General features: G+C 44.6%; 1 protein-coding gene across 1 annotated transcript in view; it reads right to left on the reverse strand.

Annotated features, from left to right (window-relative positions):
- The window catches only part of LOC124475426 (leucine zipper putative tumor suppressor 2 homolog), a 19248-nt gene extending 10070 nt beyond the window's left edge, over nucleotides 1-9178 (reverse strand). The window contains exon 1 of the mRNA XM_047032019.1: nucleotides 8924-9178. The gene's annotated coding sequence lies outside the window, so the exon portion shown is untranslated. The remainder of the gene's footprint in view (nucleotides 1-8923) is intronic.
- Between the last annotated feature and the right edge of the window lie 4012 nt (nucleotides 9179-13190).

Raw genomic sequence — 13190 nt, forward strand, 5'->3', positions numbered from 1 at the left:
TTTACAGTGTTGATGAGGGGAGGAACGTCTGACTCACAAAGACAGAAAGTGAAAAAACGGGAAAACGGAGGGAAAATCCACATGAACTCAAGTGTGCACTCGGCCCAACATTCCAAGCACATTTCATTCATTTACCATCTACAATTGAATACTTCACCTTTCACCCCCAGGACAATGTTCACGCGTCATGTCTTAACCGGCCCCTCATCTTTTGTTTGGCTTCAATTGCCAGAATTAGGGAGAAACTCTAGACTAGCTGGGCAGCAACAGAGTTCTCAGGGAAAATAAAGCCTCTTGTTGCCATCGCTGGTAATAAAGCATGTCAGACTCCCACAGCAAGCCACAGGCCTTCTCTCAACAGCCTCTCGGACTGACCCTGCAACTGTCCAGGTGAGAAACACAGCGCCACCCTCTGGGGAGAGCGAAACAGAACATCTAGACCTCCACTCACCTTGGTGCTCTCATCTACTTTCATCTACGAAACGTTTTGACAGTACACAAGACGAGAAAAAGTGAGACAAAATACATTCTTCACATTGGTAGTTCTACCCATAAAAAAATAACCACATACTAAAACAAGCACGTGGGACTCGTGCTGTCTACGTAAACCCAAACCAATGCCCCCAACCTCACTCAAATTCAACACGCACGTTTGGCTTTCTCCTCCCCCAAGCTCATTTTCTGTGTACAATCTGTCCATCCTCTCTTCACAGACTAACTCAATTACACACACACATTTTAAAGTGCTGAGCAACTGTAACTCAATTGGCTTCCATGCGTCCTGGTGTCAAATTTCTACCTCACTAGGGCCACATTCACCCAGCCAGACTGCATCCCTCTGTGATTATACCCACAAACCAGGCTTCCTATCCCAGTCTAGGCAGCAGTGGAGCTGGCTTGGCACAGTAGAGGAGACTGTGGGCTAGTCTTGAGGAGTGACTTGTGGTGAACCAGAACCAATAATTATAGACGGTTGGAAGTTGCTAACTGGTTAATGCACATCCTGGATCAGGGATGTTTGCTATATATTCATTTTCTTTACATGAAGCCTGGGGATATTGAAACCGTTTGTGTACCGATTGAGTTTCCGTTAAGATGAGCTTCTGATGACAGATAAAAGGCCTAAAGGGATTGTGGCTTCCCACACATGACCAAGCTCAATCCAAACATGGCTTCATAAACATCACACTGTGGCAAAGCTCAACTTTATTGGACAACATGGCTGCACCAGCATGTTGGAAACAGAGAACCAATCGTTCAAGCATCACAGTAGATGTGATGCTGTACGACATTGGGTTCATGGGAACAATTTAATGCCTAGATGCTTTAGGACTATGACTGGTCCACAGATTTTAAACAGGTGCTTAGCTAGGGGGCGGGGCCACTTCTCTCACCTCTGCATCAATGGATGTAATCCCCATTAATTGCCCTGCCAGCTGCCAGAAAGGGATCAAACACGATGCAGACAGTTTGTGTGTGTGTGTGTGTGAGAGTGAGAGAGAGACAGAGATAATAAAACATTCAATGATGTATTATTACATCATTTTATTGAGATAGGTGGATTAGGCATAAGAGGATGTGATCAGACAAGCTCAAATTCACAATAGCTGCACATGCATCAAAGGATGGGTAAATGCTTTGGGACCAACCAACCAACTGACCAACCGACCAAGCGAACTTTGAGCAGCTGGTTGTGGCTAAAAAGGACAAAATGATCATATAACTGTTTTACTAGTTCAACCACAGAGCCATTGCTTTAACGCAGAATCAAATAGTCATTTAGTGTGAATAGGCGGCTTTGTATTGTCACAAACAAACAGTTCACTCTGTCTCTCCCTCTTCATCTCTCCCCCTCTGTCTCCTTCCCTCTCCAACCCCCTACTGACTTACATTGTACAAAGCATAAATAAAACGTGACTTGCAGCTTCAGTTTCTGACTTATATGAAAGGAGGATTTGAGTCCAAATGGAAATCTCAGAGGGAGGAACACAAAGACTATCACAGACTGTTGTTTCCCTTGTTCCCATGCAGAACACCACAATCAATATGCATATCAAATACAGAACAACCTCTGTAACACTGCCAGCAGATGATAAGACACTGGACCTGTTTGCATAAGCATGAAGAGACTGCACCGGGCCTTATTCTAATAAGCACGTTTCGTGGAGAGAGGCATGACATACTGGTCATGATGAGTGAGTAGGGGTATGCCAGAATGAAGCTGTAACCCAGAAGATAGACCTGAATGAACCTACCACATGTTGCCAGGTTAAATCCCGCCTAGGAGCACCCCAGGAAGTGCACCCATGCTGAGGGGCATGTTTAATTGGAGTTAGCAGGTCCCAGCTGGCCGACAAGACGGGCTGATACTGAACTCTCAGTCCTCACTGCTCACAGGGACAGACACTCCTGAAATCTTTGCCAGAAACTGTCAATATGTCTGCCAAGCTTAAAACGTTGTCCAACAATGTAGAATCCTTCCAGTCTAGGTCAGAGACCTAATCCCCTACTTCAAAGTTAATGTATTTTGTGCAAACCAGCAATCAAATAGATTGGATGCAAACCTAGCTGGCTGATGATATTTCGTGTATGAGCCACAATGTTTTCTCTTCAGATGAACCGAGAGTCCTAAACCAGATGTTAACATATTCTATAAACAGACACTGTTGACTGACAGCTTAGAGTTCAGAAGAGGAGAGGAGGAGAAAAAAAACTGTGAGGACAGAGATTAAGTTCCATAATCTGCAGGCAGGAAGGGCAGTAATATCCACACAGATTCGCCCCAAAATACAGGATTGAACCCAGTGAGGCCTCAACTCTAAGGCTCTGCTGCAAACTACGCAGCAAATTAAGCTATATAGTTAAACAGCAAACATACACAGGCCTAAAGCAGTTATCCCTTAATCTGGGTCAGAATACCTATTAGTGTAAAAATATTCATCTGAATACGGAAAAGGTCATTTAATGAATGAGGGGGGGGGGGGGGGGGTCTACAGTACGCTTGCCTTCTCCTACTGGTCGACTACAGGGCAGGGCGGAGGCCCACTTCCTGTGTATCTAAACACTGCCCCCCCCCCAACCCCCCTTTCCTCCACTCACTGGTTTATTATTCTACTGCTCCGTGCCAAGGCCAAGCCAGCCGACCACAGAGTGATGAGACCACACCCTGAACAAAGGCCAAGGAGAGGCGATGAGGAAGTGATGAAACAGCAGTTTGTGAGCATGAATGATAAAGTGTTCCGAAGGCAAGACAGCACTCTAAGAATGTTAAATGAACGTGTCATTCTGTTCTACAGGTGAGTATGTGTTTACTGAATACAACGTTGTTTTGACCATAAGTTATCAACTGCTGTGAAGACACCCATGGCATACCACAGGAAGGCCTGCAAGAGGCATGCAACACACTCTGCCAAAAACGCTCCCAATCATTGTTTATTTTCTCAGAGATCCTCATTTACCACGAGTCAAGCCAAACCTCAACCATTTCCCCTTCTCCCAGAAAGCACACTGAACAAAATGCCATTATATCCACCCTAGTCCTCTCTCCCCAGTGAGACTGGCTGAGGAGAGAGGAAACACAGTGGAATGCTTTGCACCCCTTCCTCTACACATCTGAGGGAGAGGAAGAAAGAACAGAGAGATTAGAAGAATACAGGGGCGGGTAGGCAGGAGCTAAAGCCCCCATGTCTGTCTCCATCCCACCCTTACTCCCAGCGTGGCTCTGGAGCTCGCTGTGAGGCAGCGGAGCAAGCAGAACAGCTCTCCAGACTAATTACTTCAGACCCAGTTCACCTCAGCATAAGCCCTTATGCAATGGTATGACACGTCTGCCCCCCCCAATTTGCCCGCCACCACCTCAGACCCTGTGCCTCTCCTTCAGACTCTCCAAACTATTTCCACTCACCTATCACACTCAATAACTCAACTCGTGCTGGAGTGGTCAGCAACTATTGCTATGTATGTCCGACGGTTGGTGTGAGAGAGAGTAAGTGTGTGTTTCCCTTCCTCAATAGGGGGCTAATCAGGACAGAAATCATCACGTAGTAAGAAGTGTATTTCAAAATAACCAAACAGATAACCTCAGGTAGGGGTCGTTTCAGTTACATGAGCCTGATACTTTCATTCCACTGTACACAATTACAGTGCAGAAAACCTCAGACCAAGAGGTCAAGGGAAAAACAGCAGATGGAGATCATGAAGACGGGAAGTCTTGGCTGGCCCACACCACCCACCATGCCCACACCACCCACCATGCCCACACCACCCACCATGCCCACACCACCCACCGTGCCCACACCACCCACCGTGCCCACACCACCCACCATGCCCACACCACCCACCGTGCCCACACCAGTCACCATGCCCACACCACCCACCATGCCCACACCACCCACCATGCCCACACCAGTCACCATGCCCACACCACCCACCATGCCCACACCACCCACCAGGCCCACACCAGTCACCATGCCCACACCAGTCACCATGCCCACACCAGTCACCATGCCCACACCACCCACCAGGCCCACACCACCCACCGTGCCCACACCAGTCACCATGCCCACACCACCCACCATGCCCACACCACCCACCATGCCCACACCACCCACCAGGCCCACACCAGTCACCATGCCCACACCAGTCACCATGCCCACTCCAGCCATTACAGACACCAGTTATCGACCAACTTGGATCGGGAATAACAATACAGTCTTTTCAACAAGAATTTGGATGTGGAATATTTGGCTTTACTTTCAAGAAATGTAATATCGAAAGATGCGAATAAAACACGGTAAATCACGTTTTCCCCCAATATAGAAAAGGTTTGTGGTGCATCCTGAGCTTCTCTGAAAAAGAATATTCCTTACACCTCATTTAGAGATATAACCTGGAATATTAGAAGATAGGCTTGAACCTGAGGGCAGGAACCGGGGTAGTCCAAAGATAACAAAACCTTGCCTCCCTCCCCTGCAACCTGCACAAGTAATCCTACCAGCTCAAACTTGACTGTCTGGACAATGTCTGCAGAATGGCAGCCTCCCATCGCTAGTGTATTTAGTTTTGTTCATCATCATCAGAGTTGACAGTTAGGTTTTTTTTAAACGGGACAGTGGAGCAGGTAAGAAGTTATAGATAGAAAATTGGAGTAGGACAGAAAGGTAAATATTAAATATAGACACTAAGTATTGTGAGTTCCATGGACTTTTTGCATCAAAATGAGGCAATTAGTCAGGTAGCCAAGGGAGGAGCTGACAGGATGTGGCAGTTGGGGAGGTAAAAGATGTCCCCCTCACCAGATAAATGGGCCTTTGCTTTCAACCTGCCAGTATAAAGACAAATGTGAGAAGACCTTCAACAGTAGTCTCCCTTTGTACCCTACAGGCCTATTCGGAGGCCTTGTCACCACCCCTCCCTTCTCTCTCTCCAACTGAGAACAACCCAGAACGAGGTCCACACTCAAGAGTAGCAGTTTAGCCAACCACGAGGCCCCACTTTAAGAGGTACTGTAGAGGACGTGACATGTTGAACGCTGAGCCCATCTAAGGGGCTGCGATCCAGGGTGACTCTAACCCCTCCTGTCCTCATGTCCTCCTGTCCTCCTGTCCCCTCCTGTCCTCCTGTCCCCCTGTGCAGCTGTGCAGCCCAGCTGTTCTCTCAGCTTAATAGGGAGAATGTCACTTTGTTGTTCCTCTGCCCCATTTGGTGGTCATGGGGGTCAATCACCAACACACACACACACAATGCTTGCACACACAGACACACACGTGAAATGAGAGGTAGGTGAGAGGTTTAGAGGCGAAGACCTCGCAGTCCTCAGTGTTTTGTCAGTAAATGAGCCTCCTCCAGGTCTCTGAGGTAGTTTGCCATGCCACAGCAAAAACCTTTATTAGCCTTCTCTAGTCAGAACCTCCCTAAAGTACCGATTTCATCAGCATGATAAACTACTTTGTGATCGGCCCACTCCCTGCCCGTAAAAGGTCTAACGTTTCACAGACTACTTCAAAATGAATAGTTTCCCCTAAAGTGATGTTGTCTCAAGCTGTTTAACATACTGTGGTTTAGTAAGTGGAAAGCTACAGTGTTTCCCACAGATTAGAAAGCTATATGTGGCGGGGGGGGGGGGGGGGGGTGTTGTTTCATGTCAGACCGGGGGGGGGGTCGAAATAATTCACAAAATCAATCAACAACAACAAACAAATAATTTCTGCATATGCAGGTAGCGACGCTGCATACAGGGTGCTAAATAACTATTTAACTGGTCGGCTCCATGACGCCGGGTAAGTAGCTAGCTCTTGAAACTTCTCACCAAAACAACGAAGGGGAACCTTCGATTAAGACATGTCCGTCGGTACCTAGCGAAAAGTAGCCTCAACTTTCCTAGACCTTTAGCTACGGCACTAATGCTGAAGGCTCGCTGATGTAGCTGTCGGTCTCACTAGAACGGCGTATGCATCGTTGCTAACGTGTGCTGACGTAGTGACTGTGTGTGTATGTGAGAAAGACGCGTGCGTGAAAGAGACGGAGGGAGAGCAGGGAAAGGAAATGCAGCTGAACGAATACGCTGCGTGTTTTTACCTAAATAGCGAAAAAAAAAAATGTTTACGAAACGCAATGTGTGGCGGCCGGTGTTGATTCTGTGGCGCACCGCCACAAATTAGTCTATGTGTGGGAAACACTGAGCTATACAACAATACTAATTACAGGAGAATGAGGAACAGAGGGTGTATTCTGGGAACTAAAATAAGCAACCCACAGAACGGAGTATCAGCTCATAAGAGTCTCAAAAAAACAACACTACAAATACAATGACACAGCATTCGCTCTCCCTATTTTTACACTGCTCCCGTACCATTTTCAAGATATTGCGTTGACGTATAAAGTTTCAATTCAAATAGAGTGTTCTGCAAGGACAGGGCCTCCTATTCCGTATGCCAAGGGAAAAGGATTTGACCTTCAGTTTCAATGTCTCTCAAAGACAAAACCCAGAGCACCTTGAGGACTTGAGTATCACTTACCCATGCACACCATCTTAAAATATGAGGCCTGGTAAAATTACAGAAACCCCTTTTTTCTCCCCAGCCCCCTAGTTTTACTGGCACACGGGATTAATTTAATTCCTCGAGATGACAAAGCAAAGCACTACACATATAGTATGCACACAGATAGACAAACACACAATACGATTAATAATGAAACCATACATGCAATGCATGGTTAGGTTACCCAAACAAACTTTATTAGTCTAAATGGAGTATTAGAGAAGCTTCAAAATTCTCTCAATTGAAGTCAAAAATGTTCTTCGGTACTTGAAGTCAGAGCAGTTATTACATTGTTGGTATAATTAATTAGGAGGCGTCCAGGGTACGCAGCTTCCTAGGTTGATGATTACCTCCCAGGAGGGCAGGGGGATGCAGAGGGGGGGCCAGGAGGGCTCTCACACAACAAAGCAGACTCATCCATGGAAGTGAACAAACAGCAGCAGCAACCAACACCGTAGGCCTACTAAAGCTTAGGCAGCAGTTCAGTAAAGATTTCGAGAAAGCACTGTGCCTGCCTGGATCTCTTGAGAAATTACGAATGCAAATACGTGGCCTCCAACAGTCCCCAAACACCCCCAGTTTGACTGAGTAAGCATTTGACTTCGGTGAAATAAGAACGCCAACAACATATTTCCCCATGTGGACTGTCTGTTTACAAAGGATCCATCTTAGTGGCAGCCACCCACTAAATGGTAGACATGCTTTGTAACTAATTACATAAACAAGCCCTCATGAGAATTTTGTTCCAAAAAACGATCCAGATTTTATCTTAACCAACAGTCTCAGTCCGACTCACTGTCAAAACCCCCCAACCAGAGATTTTGTTTAGACAGTCACCCTTTCAGAATTAGAGACACTGAAATGAAGTTAGAAATAGATTTGAGAGTGACATAAGGTTTTGAGGATGTACTCTCGCTGGCAATTCAGCAACGACAGAATGTGTTTAAGTCAAGCAGCAAGCCCATCGTGATTGTTTAAGAGCCAGCTAGAACGAAATGGGTCAGAGAGAGATCAAGCCAGACTGCTCATAAAAGCAACACCTGTTCGCGATCAAACATTTCAGACATTTTATAAAAAATTTAAAAGGTTAGACCCAGAAAGGAAAAGACCCAACCTTAAGGTGGGATTAATACACACGAACACACACACAAACCCAGAACCTAAGTTGAGAAAGAATGAGACACTGCATAGCTTCATCACAAACAATATGTTCTCAAACCCCACTAATGTACAACACCCCTCATTCAGTTGAGATAAGATAAAGATAGAGATTGAGGGCAGTAACACAAAGGAAGATAAGTACCCTGAAGAGGACACGTCTCGAGGAAGCAATGGATGACAATAAGTGTTCACAACACCAGGTATCCACATGGCCATGCGGAGATGTTGTTTTGCCTATCCAACTAACCAGTCAGTTCTGGTGTTGCACGAGATATGGGTGACAATTTTGAAAATCTAAATCGAAGAGGTCATTTCTGCCGAGGTGACATAACTTAGACTTGTTAAATGGTTCTTAAAGCAGATTTCTCTCATATCTTAGCCCACGTTTTTTTCATCTCCGTATACATAAAAGGCACAAAAACAAAGACAACTATATTTTGATAAAACATAAGTTTTCATATGAGGATCGCAGAGCCTGTCTTGTATCCTTCGTGTAGGCTAATCTAATACATTATGCACACCTGTGTTTTTGTTGAGCGCTGGATGTATCTGCTCAACGCTTTCTGTTTTTCGTCTCTATCATTGAAAAGGAACTTATTTATTAATAGTAGTCGTCGTAGGAAATTTAAAAAATCACTGCAACTTAACATGTCACAACTGTACCTACATACGTTGTGTCGTGAAAGTATTGGCATGAAGCAACAAAGTAACAAAAAACTTACCATGAAAGCTTACACAGGACAGCCCTCGTTGACAGGACAGTTCTGCGAGTCTTCTCGAAAAAATTGTGTGGACGTGTTTTTCTGTCGATTTAATATCAAGTTTCTGAGAAATAATATCCTCCTTTAAAAACTTCTTGCAATGCGCATTCTTTTTCTCTCTGCTAGCTTTCTGTTTTATCTCTTCCTGCTTTAAGATGCCCGTTCGTTACTGTGGTCTCAAACGCAGCGAGTCCAAGAGCAGACTGATGGTGGAACAAACCCTCAGCCTTAACAGCGACAGAGCCCAACCCCCAATAGCTTTCCTACTGGCTGAGGTTGTGGACACGTTAGGGTAGTTGTGGACTGGACACCAGTACTCAGTAAACACGTCTTTGAATGCTGTTTTGAAAGGCACCATATATTAGGCTATAAAATAACAGGGTTACTGTTTGTACGCATTCTAGTTCTTTATATTTGTGTAAGTATGCACTGTTTGTTGATATTTACTGTCATCATCATGATGAGATGCTGCTTTTGCAAGCTCTTGACTGAGCCTTCCCAAGATTTACAGCATACCCAGAACCAGCAAGGAGCCACACCTCTTGGATACACACACGCATGAGCACATATCCAGTATATGGCTTTGCACACACACACACACACACACACACACACACACACACACACACACACACACACACACACACACACACACACACTCAGGCATTCCCTGCAGTAATGTTTCTTCGTCACTGCATATAGGAGTTTACATTTATTCATTCAGCAGACGCTTTTATCCAAAGCGACTTCCAAGAGAGAGCTTTACAAAAGTGCATAGGTCAGTGATCATAAACAACGAGATAACCCCAAAAACATTGTGGGTAGCCAAAACATGAAGCATACATTGTGAAAAGCAAATAAGTGCCAATGGGAAGAACCATAGGAGCATGTAGTTAAACAGTTAGTATTTCTTCATTTCAACAGAAAAAACGTTCTTACTGAGATTGGATTTACAAATAGCCAAATTTGTGATCTTGGTGGGGTTCCAGAAATACAAATCATAGTTATTTCACCCAAAGGAAATGAGGGGAAATTGGCCGATTTACTTATCTGACCACTGAAGAGTTTGAGAGGTCTTTTTGTTACAGTAATTGAGAATTATTTGGATTGAGTGCAGTGTGTCTGTTGTTTGTAATGGGTCCCTCCAAACGACTGAATGTGCTATCTACTGTGTGATTATGGAGAAATAAAGTTCCCACTACTCTCTTTGTTTAGCCATAGGTGCCTGCCCAAGATGTTTATGATTGCAGAGAGCTGCTCGTATAGCTGCAAGTATGTTGAACTAAGTGATTGTGTTTTTTTCTGTTTCCACTGTCTCAGCACTACTGTTTTGCAAAAAAACCTCCTGAATAGAAATTTCTCAAAATTATCAATAAGGGTCTAACTTGTTGGACTCTGCTTACTTGCACTCTCTAAACAATGCAAGACACGCATATACAATAACTAAAAGGTTAATGCTACTTTGTCTTGTGATAGCACAGCACAGACTCATATATAACTAGGTACTGCTTTGGACTGTAACAAAGACATACTGCTGTTGTGTTTCTCTTGTTTCCACGCTGATGGTTACCTAATATTCATCTCTGTGTCTCACCTGACCTGCTGACACATGAACCCACAGCCTGCTGTCTCTACCTTGCTCAGCCACTCTCACACAATGTTAGGAACTAAGGACGGAGCAAAACAACACATCATCTGCTCTGCTCTCCAACCAGCAAAACAGGCTCCATTGTTTGTCCCCAGTCACAACCCTGGCAACACAGGCCAAGTGATTTAAGAACTTGTTCTCTATACAGCGACCTTGGTCTTCTATTGGATTTAACTTTGTGTTGTCCCCAACTGGGGATACTGTTTCCTACCGGCTGCAGCCGTGTTTCCTGAGTCCTTGCTTACCAAAGCCCAGTCTCTGAAACTGATATACAACATCTGGTAATCTAGGTATTGTGCTTTCTCTTGAGGTACAGTGCATTTAAAAAAGTATTATTCCTCTTGCTTGATTCATGATGTGAAATGCAACAGGAGTACTTTGAACAATGAAATTGGATGTTGCAAGGAATAGAATATTAAACAGCAAGCATAAACGACAAAAGAATTAACTCAACTGAAACTGTTCTGACAATTTACTAAACAATAGACTACTGCTCTTAGATACTTCCCTATTGATGTTTTTGAATACCGTTGCAAAATAGAATAATTTAACTGGGGTAGCCATTGTCATGCTTGTCTAATGTGCCAAAAAAAAATCTTTAAAAGGCTAACAAATGCTCCAGGTCATTCTACACTGCACAGAAAATAACTGCCATAGATTTGTCCACTAAATGAAACTAAACAAAACAATAATTCAAATGTACTTTTTAGGCTCCATTAAGGTTTACTCGGCACGGCTTTTTTCCTTGGAGCTCGACGCTACTGTTCCTGTTGAACTAGCCAATTCAACGTTCTGACGAATTATCTTGGCTGGCATAAACTATTAACGTAAGTTAATTATAATGTCTCACACCCACTCACATTGTCCTACATGTGTCATTTTGTTCGAAAAGTTGACTCTATTAGGGAGTCGCGTTCAGTCGCTTGAGGAAGAACGTATGCTAGTAACTTTAGATGCGACTGGCGCAACATCACAGACAGGGAGTCCTAGCGTGAGTGAGGACTCAAGTTTAGCCCCACCGGTTTCACCTTTGCAGCATGGTGGGAGTGGGACTCCGCAGACGTTAGTGATCGGTGACTCCATCACTCGTAACATTAGATTGGAGGGACCAGCGACAGTTTACTGTGTACCTGGGGCCAGAGCTACCGACATAGAAGCTAATCTTAGGGTGCTGGCTAGCACTAGGGCTAAGGCAAATGCCCAAGCTAAGGCACATGGCGCACGCACTGATGATAGGTATGAGAATATTGTCATTCATGTCGGCACCAATGATGTTAGGCTGAGGCAGTCAGAGGTCACGAAGGTTAATATTGCTCGGGCATGTGACCTTGCTCAAAAGATGAGTCGGCATCGAGTAATAGTCTCTGGCCCACTACCTGCTAGGGGGACTGACGAGATCTACAGCAGGCTTGTCTCTCTCAACCGCTGGTTGGCTCGCTTTTGCTCAGAACAGGGTTTAGGATTTGTAGATAATTGGTCTCGTTTCTGGGCCAAACCTGGCTTGTTGAAAAGTGACGGGCTCCATCCTAGCTGGAGAGGTGCTTTTCTTTTGTCTAGGAATATTGAAGCTATTCTAAAGCAGACCTGACACTCACTAGAACAAGCCGGGCTACAGTCTCTTAGAGAGTCTGATAGGTATGTTGATAGGCATGCTGTGAGCTGTTGGGGCCCCGATAGCTCAGCTTGTAGTGTAGCCAGGGTGGTTGCTGATGTTGTTTTTCCCATTGAGACGGTGTCGGCCCCCCGCCCTTTTTCCAAATTCCGGCCCTCAATTATTAGGAATTATACCAATTTAATATATATTCAGCCTTGCTCACCCGTTGCTCTTCCAACTCAGTTTCCTGATAACAGTGCCACCTTTTCAGAAGTATTATCTACGTCTAAAGCTGCCAAAAACCCATACTGGAATGTTGGGCTCCTAAACATCAGATCTCTATCCACAAAGGCCGTTTTGATTAATGATCTGATGTCTGACTGCAGCCTGGACCTGATTGGTTTCACCGAAACCTGGCTAAAACCTGATGAATATTTCCCCCTGAATGAAGCTTTGCCTCCTGATTTTGCGTATTCACACATCCCTCGTGTTTCAAAGAAAGGTGGTGGTGTTGCTATGTTATATAAAGCTAGCTTCAACCTCAGCCTAAAATCTGTCAATACCTTTAAATCATTTGAGATAATTTGTATGAAACCACCAACTACTTTAAAAAGGACTAATTCTACTACTGTTGCCCCCCCTCCTTCGTTTTGTATAGTTACTCTATACCGGCCCCCTGGCCCATACTCCCTCTTCCTTGAGGAATTTGCTGATTTTAGTGCTGATCTTGTGACATACACTGACAATATCTTAATTATGGGTGATTTTAACATTCATGTCGATGACCCAAAAGATCCTCTAAGTAAGGCCTTTACTGCTCTTATGGATTCCACAGGTCTCACTCAGGTGGTTTCTAAACCTACCCATCTTCACTCGCATACATTGGATTTAGTTCTCACGCGGGGAATCAAGATTAGTGATGTCATTGTTCATACCCACAATCCTATATTATCAGACCACTGCCTGGTAACCTTTAAAATGGATCT

The sequence above is a fragment of the Hypomesus transpacificus genome, chromosome 13, assembly GCF_021917145.1.
Source record: "Hypomesus transpacificus isolate Combined female chromosome 13, fHypTra1, whole genome shotgun sequence".
Lineage (NCBI taxonomy): Eukaryota > Metazoa > Chordata > Actinopteri > Osmeriformes > Osmeridae > Hypomesus > Hypomesus transpacificus.